This window comes from Hemiscyllium ocellatum, chromosome 6, assembly GCF_020745735.1.
Source record: "Hemiscyllium ocellatum isolate sHemOce1 chromosome 6, sHemOce1.pat.X.cur, whole genome shotgun sequence".
Classification (NCBI taxonomy): domain Eukaryota; kingdom Metazoa; phylum Chordata; class Chondrichthyes; order Orectolobiformes; family Hemiscylliidae; genus Hemiscyllium; species Hemiscyllium ocellatum.
The window spans coordinates 100,918,883-100,934,454 of NC_083406.1; positions in this window are offsets into that span (position 1 = coordinate 100,918,883).

Genomic DNA, 15,572 nt, shown 5'->3' on the forward strand with positions numbered 1-15,572 from the left:
TTGGCCGTGCTAAATTGCCCGTAGTGTTAGGTAAAGGGGTAAATGTAGGGGTACGGGTGGGTTGCGCTTCGGCGGGTCGGTGTGGACTTGTTGGTTCGAAGGGCCTGTTTCCACACTGTAAGTAATCTAATCTTTACTGATTGTGATATACAGTACTGTTTGTAGCTGATTACTGATACTGAAGCAGACCACATCCAAATGCAGCAAGATGTCAATAACATTTAATGGACAGAAGTTCAAATCCAACCACGTGGCTGGTGGAATTTGAATTTCATAAATCTGGAATCTGGATAGTTTCAGGCATGGTGACTATGAACATATTATTGATGTTTGAAATTCTATTCTTAATGGATGATGTCCAGATTGATGATCCTGTGGTTAGCTCTAATTTCAGCCTTTGAAATGGCCCTAGGAAACCATTTAGTTCACAGGTAATTGGGAATGGGCAAAAAATCGGTAGTACGTAATGTTCATAACATGTGCCTGGCCATGACCATCTTTGTGAGAATCTCATCATCTTCACTTGATATCTAATATTACTGTTACCAAATCTGTGTTATTTATGAGCCTCACTTCCTGGGCACTAGATGCTAAAACCATTCATGAGTTGACTAGTTAAGGAATATTGGGCTCCAAGCCTCCCCTGATTCTGAGATGGGTTTTACTCAGCAATCCAAGAATCAAAGGGAATCATTGTGTGAGACGCATAAACATTTATGGTACAAATTTAAAGCAAACAAATCACTTCAAACCAAAGATAAACAAGTGTAGTACAAGTTGGAAGTTTTGATCACAATACTTCATCCTGGAAGGTTTACAGAGGAACTTCAATTATCCGAAGGACACAGGCGGAGAGTACTTCGCTCAGTTAATCCAATGTTGGATAACATAGCTGAGCACCGGGACCTTGTGATCTCGTTTGACAAGATGACTAACAGAGGCATGTGACTTTAATCCTTAATGAGATGCTTAAAGACTAGTTGGTATGTTGGATTAGTAATGTAACCATGCAATAGCGTCTACTAGCTGAAGCCCAACTGGACTTCACATTGACGTCACATTTTTCAATGTTAAGGCCATTTGAAGTAAGTGGAGCATAAGACTTATAGGGTATGCTAATGGAAGTGGATATCCTAATCAATCTAACCTGAGCTTAGGGAACTCCATTTAAGTAAAGACAATTGCATAGCCTCACTCAGGACATATCCTGAACAGAGGGACTCTGTCAGTCCACTGCAAAACCCCAAAACAAAGTCAAGCCTCAACCAAACAGCTAAAATTTATTCTTCCGGGCCAGCAAGCCATTGTAGTTGCTGTTGTTATGTGATCTCGAGCAAGAATGACCTATTAGATCTGAATTGAGTATGTGAACTCAGGCTAGTGTCCAGGAGAGTATATTCCTGGAAAGTCAACCCACATCTAGTTAGTGCTTGCTGACATCCAAATCCAAACTAATTAAAATGTATATCTGGTTAAATGGTCTCTGGTTCTAATGGATGTTGGTACTAGTATGGCTGTTCCAGTGATTATGGAACAAAATTCACTCTGAAGTCCAACAGATATGTTTGTGTAAAACCTATACCAGGGAGCCTCCACAGGTTAAGGGTATAACTTTGGTTCACAACACCAATCTTTGTATTGTCTGCAAACTTACTAATCCACTCATCTACATTTTCATCCAAGTCATTTATATAAATTGCATGCAGCAGAAGTTCCAGAACGTACTCCTGCATACAATCCCAAGTTGGAACATTGTGTGTTCAAGGAGCAAATGCCAGCGTTGCGTCCCACTGGCAGATGTGCTACCACCAGAAGAGTCCATTCCGGTCATTGCTGACAATATCAGATTATGGAGGTAAAAAGATTTGGTCCTGGCAAAATTAAAGCTAATAGTGAAAGGGCTATCACAACTAGATTTGAAACAGTACAGGCCAGCATTTAATTATGGCGAGCAAGAGTGATTGTTCCAAGCAATGGTGGCAGTTAGCTACAGCCTGAAATCCACCATGGCCATCCAGGGGTTTCCCAAAATGAAAATGTTTATGACCTGTTATATCTGATGGGCAGGATTGGATATAAAATAGCCACGGTGGTGGGGCAGTGCTAATGAGGAAAAAACTTAACCGTTAGCTTTTTCACATTTATGGGAATAGCTGGATAGACCCTGGGCTGAGTTGGGTAAAAACAATGACTGCAGATGCTGGAAACCAGATTCTGGATTAGTGGTGCTGGAAGAGCACAGCAGTTCAGGCAGCATCCAAGGTGCAGTAAAATCGACGTTTCGGGCAAAAGACCTTCAGGAATAAAGGCTGAGCTTGGAGAGATAAGCTAGAGGAGGGTGGGGGTGGGGAGAAAGTAGCATAGAGTACAATGGGTGAGTGGGGGAGGGGATGAAGGTGAGAGGTCAGGGAGGAGAGGGTGGAGTGGATAGGTGGAAAAGGAGATAGGTAGGTAGGACAAGTCTGAACAAGTCATGAGGACGGTGCTGAGCTGGAAGTTTGGAACTAGGGTGAGGTGGGGGAAGGGGAAATAAGGAAACTGTTGAAGTCCACATTGATGCTCTGGGGTTGAAGTGTTCCGAGGCAGAAGATGAGGCGTTCTTCCTCCAGGTGTCTGGTGGTGAAGGAGGCCCAGGACCTCCATGTCCTCGGCAGATTGGGAAGGGGAGTTGAAATGTTGGGCCACAGGATTGTGTTTGATTGATGCGGCTGTCCAGGAGATGTTCCCTAAAGCGCTCTGCTAGGAGGCGCCCAGTCTCCCCAAAGTAGAGGAGACCACATTGGGAGCAACGGATACTATAAATGATATTAGTGGATGTGCAGGTAAAATTTTGATGGATGTGGAAGGCTCCTTTAGGGCCTTGGATAGAGGTGAGGGAGGAAGTGTGGCACAGGTTTTACAGTTCCTGCGGTGGCAGGGGAAGGTGCCAGGATGGGACGGTGGGTTGTAGGGGAGCGTGGACCTGACCAGGTAGTCACAGAGGGAGTGGTCTTTGCTGAAGGTGGAAAGGGGTGGGGAGGGAATATATATCCCTGGTGGTGGGGTCTTTTTGGAGGTGGCGAAAATGTCGGCGGATGATTTAGTTTATGCTGCTGCACCTTGGATGCTGCCTGAACTGCTGTCCTCTTCTAGCACCACTAATCGAGAACCTTGGCTCAGTTAGACCATGCAGGTCCTCTCATTGGGCTCAATGTTCTTAGTCATTGTGGACACCCACTCAAAGTGGTTGAACGTGCCTTGAGTTCTATGAACCTCAACCGAAGCTACAAATCTTCTGACAACATGCATAGAATTCATTTGTCAAATACAAGGATGGCAGTAAAAAAGCTGCAAATATCTTTTGCAACACGCAGGCTCCCAGAAGTGTTGGCCACTGAAAATGGGCCATTGTTTACCAACAGTGAATTCAAGTATTTCCTAAAGTTGAATGGCATTTGACATAAATAGACAGCTCCATACCATCTATGGTTCAGTGGTCTGGCAGAAAGAGTTGCCCAAACTTTGAAGTTGGGCTTAAAGAACAGCCTAGGCCTTCACTCAAGATTGGTTTCTATTTGATTATTGAACTATTCCTCATACAATTGCAGGGTTAGCTCCAGCAGAGTTGGTAATGGGGAGAAGACACCACACCAGGTTGAAATTGACCTCTCTGGATCTGACGGGGGTGTGGGAAAGATATGAGCAATGTCAATACTGGACACGAGACTCAGCAACAGAGGCAATTTACTTCAGGGGATGAAGTTTGGTGCTGAAACCTCTGAAATGGTCTGGCACAAGTCAGAGGCATGGTCCACAGTGTGATGTACAAAGTACAAGTGAATGAGGTGGTCCTGAACAGGCATGTGGACCACATGAAAGCTACAAACAGGGCAGGAACAATAGAAACCTGGCCCCACAGAACAGCCAGAAAGGCTGTTGGAACCCATGGATTTTTCCCTTCTAGCATCACTGAAACCTCAAGAGTCTGAGATGGACATGGGCAGATATTGCAGCCTTGTTACCTTTACCACCAAATAAAGGGACAACATTTTTTTGAATCACTTCAGCTGCAAGAGGTGTGTTACAATCTGGTACATGCCATCCACATCCAAGGCTGAGTTGAAGGAACTTGACCTGTACGAAAATGCCCCAGGAGGGGCTCTAACAAAACAGACAGATGTATATTCATGGACTTCTTAATTTTTCCATGTTCTGTGTGTGTAGGTGTGAAACACGGTGAAAGACAACAGGTATACAAATATTTATTCAATTTCCACCACCAAGAAGTAAGGAAACACCTACGTGGTCAGTGACAAACAATGCCCTTCTCATCAAAGGGCAAAGCTGCATGATGAAATAAGTGAAGGGGAGGGCAGGGATTAAATCAAAATAGAGTTGGAAGGGGAAATACAACACCACTCCCGGCCATGCCCACCTCTTCCCGAACATCTCGAGGGTGTTAATAGACACCATGTGCTCCTTCTCCAGAGACACCCAGCTACGGACATAACCATGGAAGAGGGGCAGGCAATCGGCCATAACAACCCCCTCCACAGCCCACTGTAGACCTATTTATGGCTAGTTTGGTCAGGCCCAGGAGCAGACCAATGAGGAGATCCTCTCACTTACTCTTCCCCCTTCTGTACTGGGTGCCCAAAGATCAGGAGCATGGGGCTGAAGTGCAACCAAAAATGGAGGAAAACGTTTTTAAGAAATTCAAAAAGGGAGTGCAAACATCCACACCCAATATATACACTAGTCGAATAATATAGCTAGTTTGTTAACTGGTATTCCTTTTTATTGAGGACTGATTCTTAAACTGCCTGATCTACAAGTCAATGTGTTTCAGTTGTAACTCCATTCTCATTAGGGAATTGTTGTTTCACTGGCTGGTCACTCTTTTTTTCTTTTACTTTGAGAAAAGGACAATGCTGATTTTGTGGCAGGACTTAGCCCTTGCACTTTTGTTTTTTGTAATTGATTTCACTTTGTGGTGTTTGGACTGAGTCCCTGTGAAGAAAGACATCTTTCCAGATGAGCTGTTCCTGTCTGGGTAAGCCTGGGCCTTTGCCGGTGGACTAGGCCTCTGTAAAGACTGAGCACCTGTGTGTGTGTGTGTGTGTGTGTGTGTGTGTTGGGAGGTGAGCATTTCCTGGAGTGGACACTGCCTTTGGGATCGGACTCTGCCTTTGGAAGTGGATGAAACCCCTGTGAGTTAATTGCAGCTTCACAATGTACTGTGTTCCTGTGAGTGGGCCTGGTTCTCTATGGATGGTCCAGGTCTCTGTGGAGAATGAACCCCTGTGTGCATGCTGCTGGGTGTGCATTTTGCTGCCTGTTAGAGTGGACTTTGCCTTGGTACTGGAAACTGTATTCTGAGGATTTTGTGAATTCTGTTACTGTATGCGGAGTTTGTAATCAATTGTGTTAGGAGTGCAGGCCAGAGTGGGCTAGCTAGTATGTGGGGCTGCCAGGAACGGGAGGTTCGATGACTGGCCTTGGGGGGGGGGTGTCTGATAGTATGCAGGGTGGCTGGGAGCTAGGCAGCTGACAGTGTGCCCGTAGGAAAATTGGTCAGGGGAAGGGCTGCCAGTATATGGTCTGGCTGGGGTCCAGAGGGTTGATGACTAGCCTGGAGGAAAGTGGGCAGGGAGGACCCTGTCAGTACGCAGGGTGTGTGGGGCCAGGCAACTGGTAGCATCCTTGTAGGAAAGGCAGTATAGGACAGGTCGGTCAGTATGTAGGGAGGCTGAGCCAGGCGGCCAATGGCAGCCAGTAGGAACGCCGACCGGAGGGAGGGAACCAGTCAGTACGCAGGGAGGCTGCTCCATAGGAATGCTGGCCAGGAGAAAGGGCTAGTCAGTATGTGGGGCGACTGGGAGCTGTGTTGTCAACAACCAGCCTGGAGGAAAGCAGTTCAGTATGCACGTCAGTCCTTGTAACTTCATTCAACTGTCAAATTATTTAGTTGTACCTTGGATGTAGAATCATAAAGTCTTTAATATGCATTTTGAAATCTGTTCCAACAACATGTCCACCACTGAGGTCAGGCTCACCGGTCTATAGTTCCCTGGTTGGTCTTTACCGCTCTCCGTAAACAGTGGCACCACGTTTGCCAACCTCCAGTCTTCCGGCACCTCACCTGTGACTATCGATGATACAAATATCTCAGCTAGAGTCCCAGCAATCGCTTCTCAAGCTTCCTAAAGAGTTCTCGGGTACAACTGATCAGGTCCTGGAGATTTATCCACCTTTAACTGTTTCATGACATCCAGCACTTCCTCCTCTGTAATCTGGACATTTTGCAAGGTGTAACCATCTACGTCCCTACAGTCTATATCTTCCATATCCTTTTCCATAGAAAATACTGATGCAAAATATTCATTTAGTATCTCCCCAATTTTCTGTGGCTCCACACAAAGGCCGCCTTGCTGATCTTTGAAGGGCCCTATTCTCTCCCTAGTTACCCTTTCCTCCACATTGAAGTTACCTGTCCATTCCACCAACTTGTCAATCCTTTGTCAATAGTTGTATATTGTTGGTCGACTGCAAAGCTCCCAATTTTTATATCATCCACAACTGTGTGGAAACCAGTTCAAGGAGGTTCTAATACATAGATCTCAATCATTAATATATATATAAGCAAGGTTCCCAAAACCATCCCCAGGGAACTCCACTCCAACCTTTCCTCCAGGGTAAAATATATCCATTAACCATTACATTTTGTTTAGTATGTCTCAGCAAATATTGCCTCCATGTCGCTACTGTCCTGTTTATTCCATGAGCTGTAACCTTTTTCTTGATTCTGTTGTACTGTATCTTGTAAGTCCATGTACACTACATCCACAGCATTACCTGTTAATTAACTGTTATTGCTTCAAAAAGCTACAGTAACTTCATTAAACATGATTTTCCCATAGGAAATCTATGCTGACTCTTCTGGAGTAAGTGATAAGTTGGTAATAAATCTCACTCCATTCTTGCAGTTGCAAATCCCAGCCCGAGGTAAAGTCCAGCAAGTCCCTGAAATTGACATTATTCTGGTTATGTAATGTGTCACCAATTCATCATACTCTGAATACTTCTCCGGACATTCCATCAAACCAGAAAAACGTTTCCAGGTGGTTCTGTGTATTGGCCCAACAAGACAATTCTCATAGTTTAGTGGTCACCTTCCAGTTAAAACAGGCTGTTTTTGTATTAGGCCCGTTTTCCATATAATGTTCCATATAAGTCTCCAACTGCTCATTGTCATGTCCAATTAACCCTTAAAGTTCTGGTTTGAAGATATTTTTGAAGCTACCTCTACACCCTGTTCTTTATCAACTTTAAGTACCAATAGCTTATCCACTATTTCCTCTGTTACTAATTTTAAACATTCCAGAGTTTCAGTCTTCAGTCACCATGGCTTCAGCAGCATCTCAAGTAAAGACAGATGCAAAGTATTAGTTTAAAATTTCAGTTATGACCCCTGCCTAAATGTGTAACACCATGTTTTTGTGTGTGTCCCACTCCTTGAGTTTTTACAAGCCTTTTCCTAACCTTTGGAATTCCCTTTTATGTTAGCTGATAGGATTTATTGTTGTGGTTCTGTTCGCTGAGCTGGGAATTTGTGTTGCAGATATTTCGTCCCCTGTCTAGGCGACATCCTCAGTGCTTGGGAGTCTCCTGTGAGGTGCTTCTGTGATGTTTCCTCCAGCATTTATAGTGATTTCTATCTGCCGCTTCCGGTTGTCAGCTTCAGCTGTCCACTGCAGTGGCCGGTATATTGGGTCCAGGTCGATGTGCTTATTGACTGAATCTGTGGATGAGTGCCATGCCTCTAGGAATTCCCTAGCTGTTCTCTGTTTGTCTTGTCCTATAATAGTAGTGTTGTCCCAGTCGAATTCATGTTGCTTGTCATCTACATGTGTGGCTACTAAGGATAGCTGGTCGTGTCGTTTCGTGGATAGTTGGTGTTCATGGATGCGGATCGTTAGCTGTCTTCCTGTTTGTCCTATGTAGTGTTTTGTGCAGTCCTTGCATGGGATTTTGTACACTACATTGGTTTTGCTCATGTTGGGTATCAGGTCCTTCGTCCTGGTGAGTTGTTGTCTGAGAGTGGCTGTTGGTTTGTGTGCTGTTATGAGTCCTAGTGGTCGCAGTAATCTGGCTGTCAGTTCGGAAATGCTCTTGATGTATGGTAGTGTGGCTAGTCCTTTGGGTTGCGGCATGTCCTCGTTCCATTGTCTTTCCCTTAGGCATCTGTTGATGAAATTGCCCCGGTATCCATTTTTGGCGAATACATTGTATAAGTGTTCTTCTTCCTCTTTTTGCAGTTCTGGTGTACTGCAGTGTGTTGTGGCCTTTTGAATAGTGTCTTGATGCAGCTTCTTTTGTACATGTTAGGGTGGTTGTTTTCGTAGTTCAGGACTTGGTCTGTGTGTGTGGCTTTCCTGTATACCTTTGTGGTGAATTCTCCGTTAGGTGTTCTCTGTACCATCACATCTAGGAATGGGAATTAGTTGTCCTTTCCTTCCTCTCTAGTGAATTGGATTGCTGTTAGTGTGGTGTTGATGATCCGATGTGTGTTCTCTATTTCTGTGTTTTTAATGATTACAAAGGTGTCATCCACATATCTGACCCATAGTTTGGGTTGAATTTGCGGTAAGACTGTTTGTTCTAATCTTTGCATTACTGCTTCTGCTATGAGTCCAGAGATGGGTGAGTCCATGGGTGAGCCATTGATTTGTTCATATATTTGGTTGTTGAATATGAAGTGTGTTCACAGGAGGCTCCCCACACTGAGGATGTCACCTAGAGAGGGGACGAAACGTCTGCCACACAAATTCCCAGCTCGGCGAACAGAACCACAGCAACGAGCACCCGAGCTACAAATCTTCTCACAAACTTTGAACTGCTAGAATTTATTTCCAGGATCCCGCTTTTCGTAACATTCCTAGCTGACTTTAATAACCAAAACTATTTTTTTAAACTACCAAATGCCACTTAATGCATTATAATATTGCCTAATTCTGAGCCCATGCTCACTCACAACTTGTAATATGTTTTCTTGTAGTCACCTGTGGGAGATGGGCAATGTTGGCTGGCCAGTGCATTTTATTGCCTGTCCCTAGTCACTCTTGAAAAGGTGGTGGTGAGCTGCCTTTTTGAAACCTTCCATCCACATGCTGTAGATTATAAAATTATTGATAATCTTTTTAAAGGTTAGATTCCTGTCTCTTTGTTTGCATGTCTTAATACTTTTTCTGGGCCATTGTTGTTCTCAGAAGTTTTTTTCTACTATGCAAGGCTTTTCTTGCCTTGTTTCAATTAATCGTGCTGAACATAGGAAGGCCACTTGGTCCTTCAGGTCAAAGCTAGTCTTTGAAAAAGCTGCACAATTAACACTCCTCCCTCCCCCCACCTCCCAATCCTTCATCATTGCATCATAACCTTTTCGTTTTCAGCCACGTATCCAGTTCTCTTCTGAAAGTTCATAGTTTGTTCACCACAGCTGCTTAGATACTTAAATGGTGCTTCATTCTGCACTGTGAATTTACATATTAAAAACTCAGCCCAATTTATTATTGTCAATTTAATCACTTTTGAAGGTTTCCTTATTTCAATGCAAAATTTATTCTCTGCATTAGAACTTTCTTGCACTAGTTTCTAAGTGACAAGATTTTCAAAATATTGTTTTTAGTCATACCATATTATTACTGTTAAAGATGATCTGACTTTGTTATGTGTGTCCAAGGGATTTTCAAAGCTCCTGGAAAGGAAATAATGAGTAATAATTTGAAAAAAATGCAAGCTGACAATCAAGCAGATTAAGTGGACGTGATTATAACGAGTATAGTTTGTTTATTTAAGAGTGAATACAGAATGGATTTCAATGTTGGTTCCACAGTGGGATAGCACAGCAATCTACCCTTGCTGCTCTTAAGGCAATGTACCTGCAGACTATTTTTAACTTGCAGTTTTTAAAATGTGTAAACTGTCACATGAATTGCTGATTTATCCTACACCAGTGACTTTCCCTAAAAATTGCAACTTGGTCATTCCATAAGCGAGATCCTGAACATGATGAAAATGCTCCTTGGGATTAAGTAGACAGAGTGGGATAGACAGATCTGTAAGGAAACAGATTTGTAAGGAGATCTCGGGTATCTGTAATAATAATAGGATAGTTATGGTAGTGGATTCTAACTTTCCAAACATAAGACTGGGACTTCCTTCGTGTTAAAGGCTTGGATGGGGAGGAATTTGTTAAGTGTGTACAAGAAAAAATTCTGAGTTGTCTGTGGATGTACCTACTAGAGAAGGTGCAAAACTTGACCTACTCTTGGGAAATAAGGCAAGACAAGTGACTGAGGTGTCGGTGGGGGGTGGGGGCACTTGGGGCCAGTGACCATAATTCTACTAGTTTTAAAATAGTGATGAAAAAGGATAGACTAGATCTAAAAGTTGGAGTTCTAAATTGGAGAAGGGCCAATTTTGACAGTATTAGTTAAGGACTTTCACAAGTTGATTAGGGTTGGATGTTTGCAGGTAAGTAATTGCTGGAAAATGGGAAGCCTTCAAAAACGACATAATGAGAGTCCATAAATAATATGCTCCTGCTAGGCTGAAGGGCAAGGCTGGTAGATATAGGGAATGCTGGATGACTAAAGAAATTGAATTTTTGTCAAGAAAAAGAAGACGACATATGTCAGGTTTGGACAGCAGAGATTGAGTGAATCCTTTAGAATAATCAAGACAGTAGGAGTATACTAAGAGGGGAAAGGAGGGGATTGAGATAGCTTTGGCAAATTAGGTTAAGGAGAATCCAAAGGGATTTTATAAGACCATAAGGACACAAAAGTAACTAGGGAGCGAATAGGGCCCCTCAAAGATCACACATAAGCCTACGTGTGGAGCTGCAGGAGATGGGGGAGATACTAAACGAGTATTTTGTATCAATGTTGACTGTGGAGAAGGATAGGGAAGGTATGTATGTGGGGAAATAAGTAGCATCCTCTTGAAAAATGTCCACATGACAGAGGAGCAAGTGCTGGATGTCTTAAAACTCATAAAGGTGGAGAAATCCCCAGGGCCTGATCAGGTGTGTCCTAGAACTCTATGGGAAGCTAGGGAAATGATTGCTGGGACCCTTGTTGAGATATTTGTATCATAGATAGCCATAAGTGTGGTGCTGGAAGACTGGAGATTGTCTCACATGGTGTCACTATTTAAGGAAGATGGTAAGGAAAAGCCTGGGAACGATAAACCAGTGCCCATCAGTGGTGGGCAAGTTGTTGGAGGGAATCCTGAGGGACAGGATTTATAGATGTTTTGAAAGACCAGGACTGATTAGGAGTAGTCAACATGGCTTTGTGTGTGGGGAAATCATGTCTCACTAACTTGACTGATTCTTTTTGAAGAAATAATGATGAGGATTGGTGAGGGCAGAGCAGTGGATGTGTCTATACGAACTTCAGAATGGCATTCAAAAAGTTTCTTTATGATAGACTGGTTAGCAAGGTGAGATCACATGGAATAGAGGGAGAACTAGCCATTTGGATACAGAACTGGCTCGAAGGGAGAAGACAGAGGGAGGTGGTGGTGGGTTGCTTTTTAGACTGGAAGCATATGACCAATGGTGTGCCACAAGGATCAGTGCTGGGTCCACTACTTTTTGTCACTTATATAAATGATTTGGATGTGAACATAGGAGCTATAATTAGTAAGTTTGCAGATGACACCAAAATTGGAGGTGTAGTGGACAGCAAAGAAGGGTACCTTGGATTACAATGGGATCTTGATCAGATGGGCCAATGGGCTGAGAAGTGGCAGATGGAGTTTAATTTAGGTAAATGCGAGGTGCTGCATTTTGGGAAAGCAAATCTTAGCAGGACTTATACACTTAATGGTAAGATCGTAGGGAGTGTTGCTGAACAAAGAGACCTTGGGGTGCAGATTCATAGCTCCTCAAAAGTGGAGTCACAGGTAGATAGAATAATGAAGAAGGTATTAGGTATACTTTCCTTTATTGGTAAGAGTATTGAGTACAGTAATTGGGAGATCATGTTGCGGCTATACAGGACATTGGTTATGCCACTACTGGAATATTGATTGCAATTCTAGTCTCCTTCCTATCAGAAGGATGTTGTGAAACTTGAAATGGTTCAGAAAAGATTTACAAGGATGTTGCCAGGGTTGGAGGATCTGAGCTATAGGGAGAGGCTGATCAGGCTGGGGCTGTTTTCCTTGGAGCGTCGGAGGCTGAGGGGTGACCTTACAGACGTTTACAAAATTGAGAGGCATGGATAGGGTAAATAGGCAAAATCTTTTCCCTGAGGTGGGGGGAGGAGTCCAGAACTAGAGGGCATAGATTGAGGGTGAGAGGGGAAAGATAGAGAAGAGACCTAAGGGGCAATTTTTTCATGCAGAGGGTGGTGCGTTTGTGGAATGAGCTGCCAGAGGAAGTGGTACGATTGCAACATTTAAAAGGTATCTGGATGGGTATATGAATAGGAAAGGTTTAGAGGAATGAGGGCCAAGTGCTGATAAATAGAACTTGATTAATTTAGGATATCTGGTTGGCACGGACGATTTGGACCAAAGGCTCTGTTTCTGTGCTGTACATCTCTATGATTCTATGACATTGTCCCTGAAAATGAAATAATAAGGAATAATGATTTGTAAAACAAAAACGCAAGCTGAGGATCAAGTAGATAAAGTGGATGTGATTATGGCAAGTATAGATTGTTTATTTAAAAGGGTGGATACAAAATGGGTCTCAGTGTTGGTTCCACAGTGGGATAGCATGGCAATCTACCCTTGTATCCCACTACTTTTTGTCACTTATATAAATGATTTGGATGTGAACATAGGAACTATAATTAGTAAGTTTGCAGATGACACCAACATTTTCAACATTTCTTGGGATAACCTTTGTCTTGTGGAAAACAATATAGGATTTGATTTATTTCCAGAACATCAGAATTATTGGGATTTTCATGTGATTAGTTTAGCAACAGGAGTGTCAGGTCACAACCATCTTGTTGCCTGAAGGATATGTTTAGTGCTTTTCAGTTGTTTAAAGTTCTCTGCCTAAACTTGCCAGCAGGAGGAGCTATAGTGCCGTGTATGTTGCGTGAAGCATTTAACTAGAAGAACCACATATTTTGTTGCATTACAATTATGTACCCAGCCAAATGAAGCCTAGGTTCTACAACTCTCAATCGTGTCAGCTGACACCAGTGCTGTTTGATGCTGTTTTATATAAAGTACATATTTTTTAATTCACTCATGGGTTATAGGTGTCACTGGTGGTATTTTGCCCATCCGGTATGTTTTTGAGAAGTTAGTGGTAAGCTGCATTCTTGAACTGGTGCATTCAGTTTTGCATGGGTAACCCCACAATGCCGTTAGAGAGGGAGTTCCTGGATTTTGACTGAGTGACATTGAATGAATGGTGATAGATTTTGAGGTCAGCAAAGTGAGTAGCTTGGAGAGGATCTTGCACATGGTGGTTTTACCATGTATCTGCTGCCCTGATCCTTGATGGAAGTGGTCATGGGTTTGGAAGGTGCTGTCTCAGGAGTTTTGGTAAATTTCTGCAGTGCATCTTGTATATAGTACACACCGCTGCTACTGAGCATCAGTGGTGGAGGGAGTGAATGTTTATGGATCTGGTGGTGACAAGCTTCTTGTGTTGCTGAATCTACACATATCCAGGCAATTAGACAGTATTCCATCACACTGCTGATTGTGCTTTATAAATGGTGCACGTGAGACAGGTGGTGAGATACTAGCTGCAAGACTTCTAGCCTCTGACCTGCTCTTGTAGCCACTAAAGCATGTGCTAAGTTCAGTTCAGTTCTGGTCAATGGTAGCCCCCCCCAATGTTCATAGTTGGGGGATTCAACAATGGTAAGTCATTGAATGTCAATGGTGATGTTTAGATTCTCTGTTATTGGCGATGATCATGAAGGCGGGCATAAACCACCCAGTGTTTACCGTGGAGGAAGGCCCACATCGGGAAAGCCAGCAGTATCCACTTTAAAGCAAACAGTATTCATTTTAAGACAGCAGCTGCCAGCCCGACCACGGGATCGGGAGAAGGGGGCCCAAAGACAGATCCAAATACACACCAGACCAGACACTAGTCATGACTCCAGACAATGGTCATAACTCACAGATCGAAACCCACCTTACAATCTCGTCAAGGTCCCAACGGACACACACCCATAACCTGATCATGCAAAACAGTCCTACACAAAAGGCAAACACCAAACAAACAGGATGAACCTAACAGACACTTTGGAAGTAACAAAGAGGGGTGCTAGCCTCCAGCCCTCACGGAGAGACAAGCAGATAGCACCCGGACCCATTTTACATAAAGATAAACAGCACACCTTTTGTGTATGCTGCCGACTCTCCGAGGACGGCAGGAAGCTTGACGTTCACACACACTCCAGCCATGAGTACCACCATTCACACTCATTCATACCCAATCTCCTACATCCTGACTCATGAAGTATATAACTTGTAACATCGCACGGGAAAGGTTAGAGCGATCGAGGTTCGGACCTCAGTTGGTCTCCGCCTGCATTACATACTTCAATAAAGTTACCGATTGTCGAACCGCACTCAGGGCTCGGACTGAGATCATTTCATCCGCGCTAACAATTGGGGGCTCCGTCCTGGTTAACGACGGCTGCTGGATCCCTGCGACGGCACTGGGTGAGTATCTTTACTCTTTTACTTCTCGTGTAAAAGTCTCCCAGTGCCCCGCAAGGGACTTCACTGCCGGCCGTTAATGAACCTGTGAACAGAGTGGGTCCGGCTGTCAGGTAACGATAGAGTACTCTTTAAAAGTATGTGTGTGTGCCTGGGTGAGTGATCCTTCGCGGGTGGGTGATTGGGGTCGTGATGTGCATGAGACTGTTTTGATTTTTGTTTACTGTCATTTATTGTTGACGTGTTCTAGTGACTGATGGACTGTATTTCCCTGGACCGACGACTTTGGGTACGAGACCCCGACAGATTGACCCCCTGTATAAAACACAGACAAACAAAGCCTTCCTGGATAATCTCTGCGGTGGGAGTTTAGGGGATCCCATTGTACGTTGAGCCCGGTTTTATTTTATTTTTGCGCCATTCCTTGAGTCCGCAGTTGGGTCGGGAAGGCCTACGTGTGCTGCAAATGTGTTGCTGGTCAAAGCACAGCAGGTTAGGCAGCATCTCAGGAATAGAGAATTCGACGTTTCGAGCATAAGCCCTTCATCATTTCCTGATGAAGGGCTTATGCTCGAAACGTCGAATTCTCTATTCCTGAGATGCTGCCTAACCTGCTGTGCTTTGACCAGCAACACATTTGCAGCTGTGATCTCCAGCATCTGCAGACCTTATTTTTTACTCGAAGGCCTACGTGTGCGACAAGACGGGAAGTCCTCCAAACCAACCCGTCGAGCGGAGCCTCTGGGCCAAGCTTTCGCCCCGCAGTCCCGGGTGGTGGCCTCTGTGGGATTAGGGCGGAGAGGTCTGAGTTCAGGCCCCCCCCCCCCCCCCCCCCGCACACGGGCCCCTGGTTCACGCCCGGTGCTAGCGGGCACACACGGTCT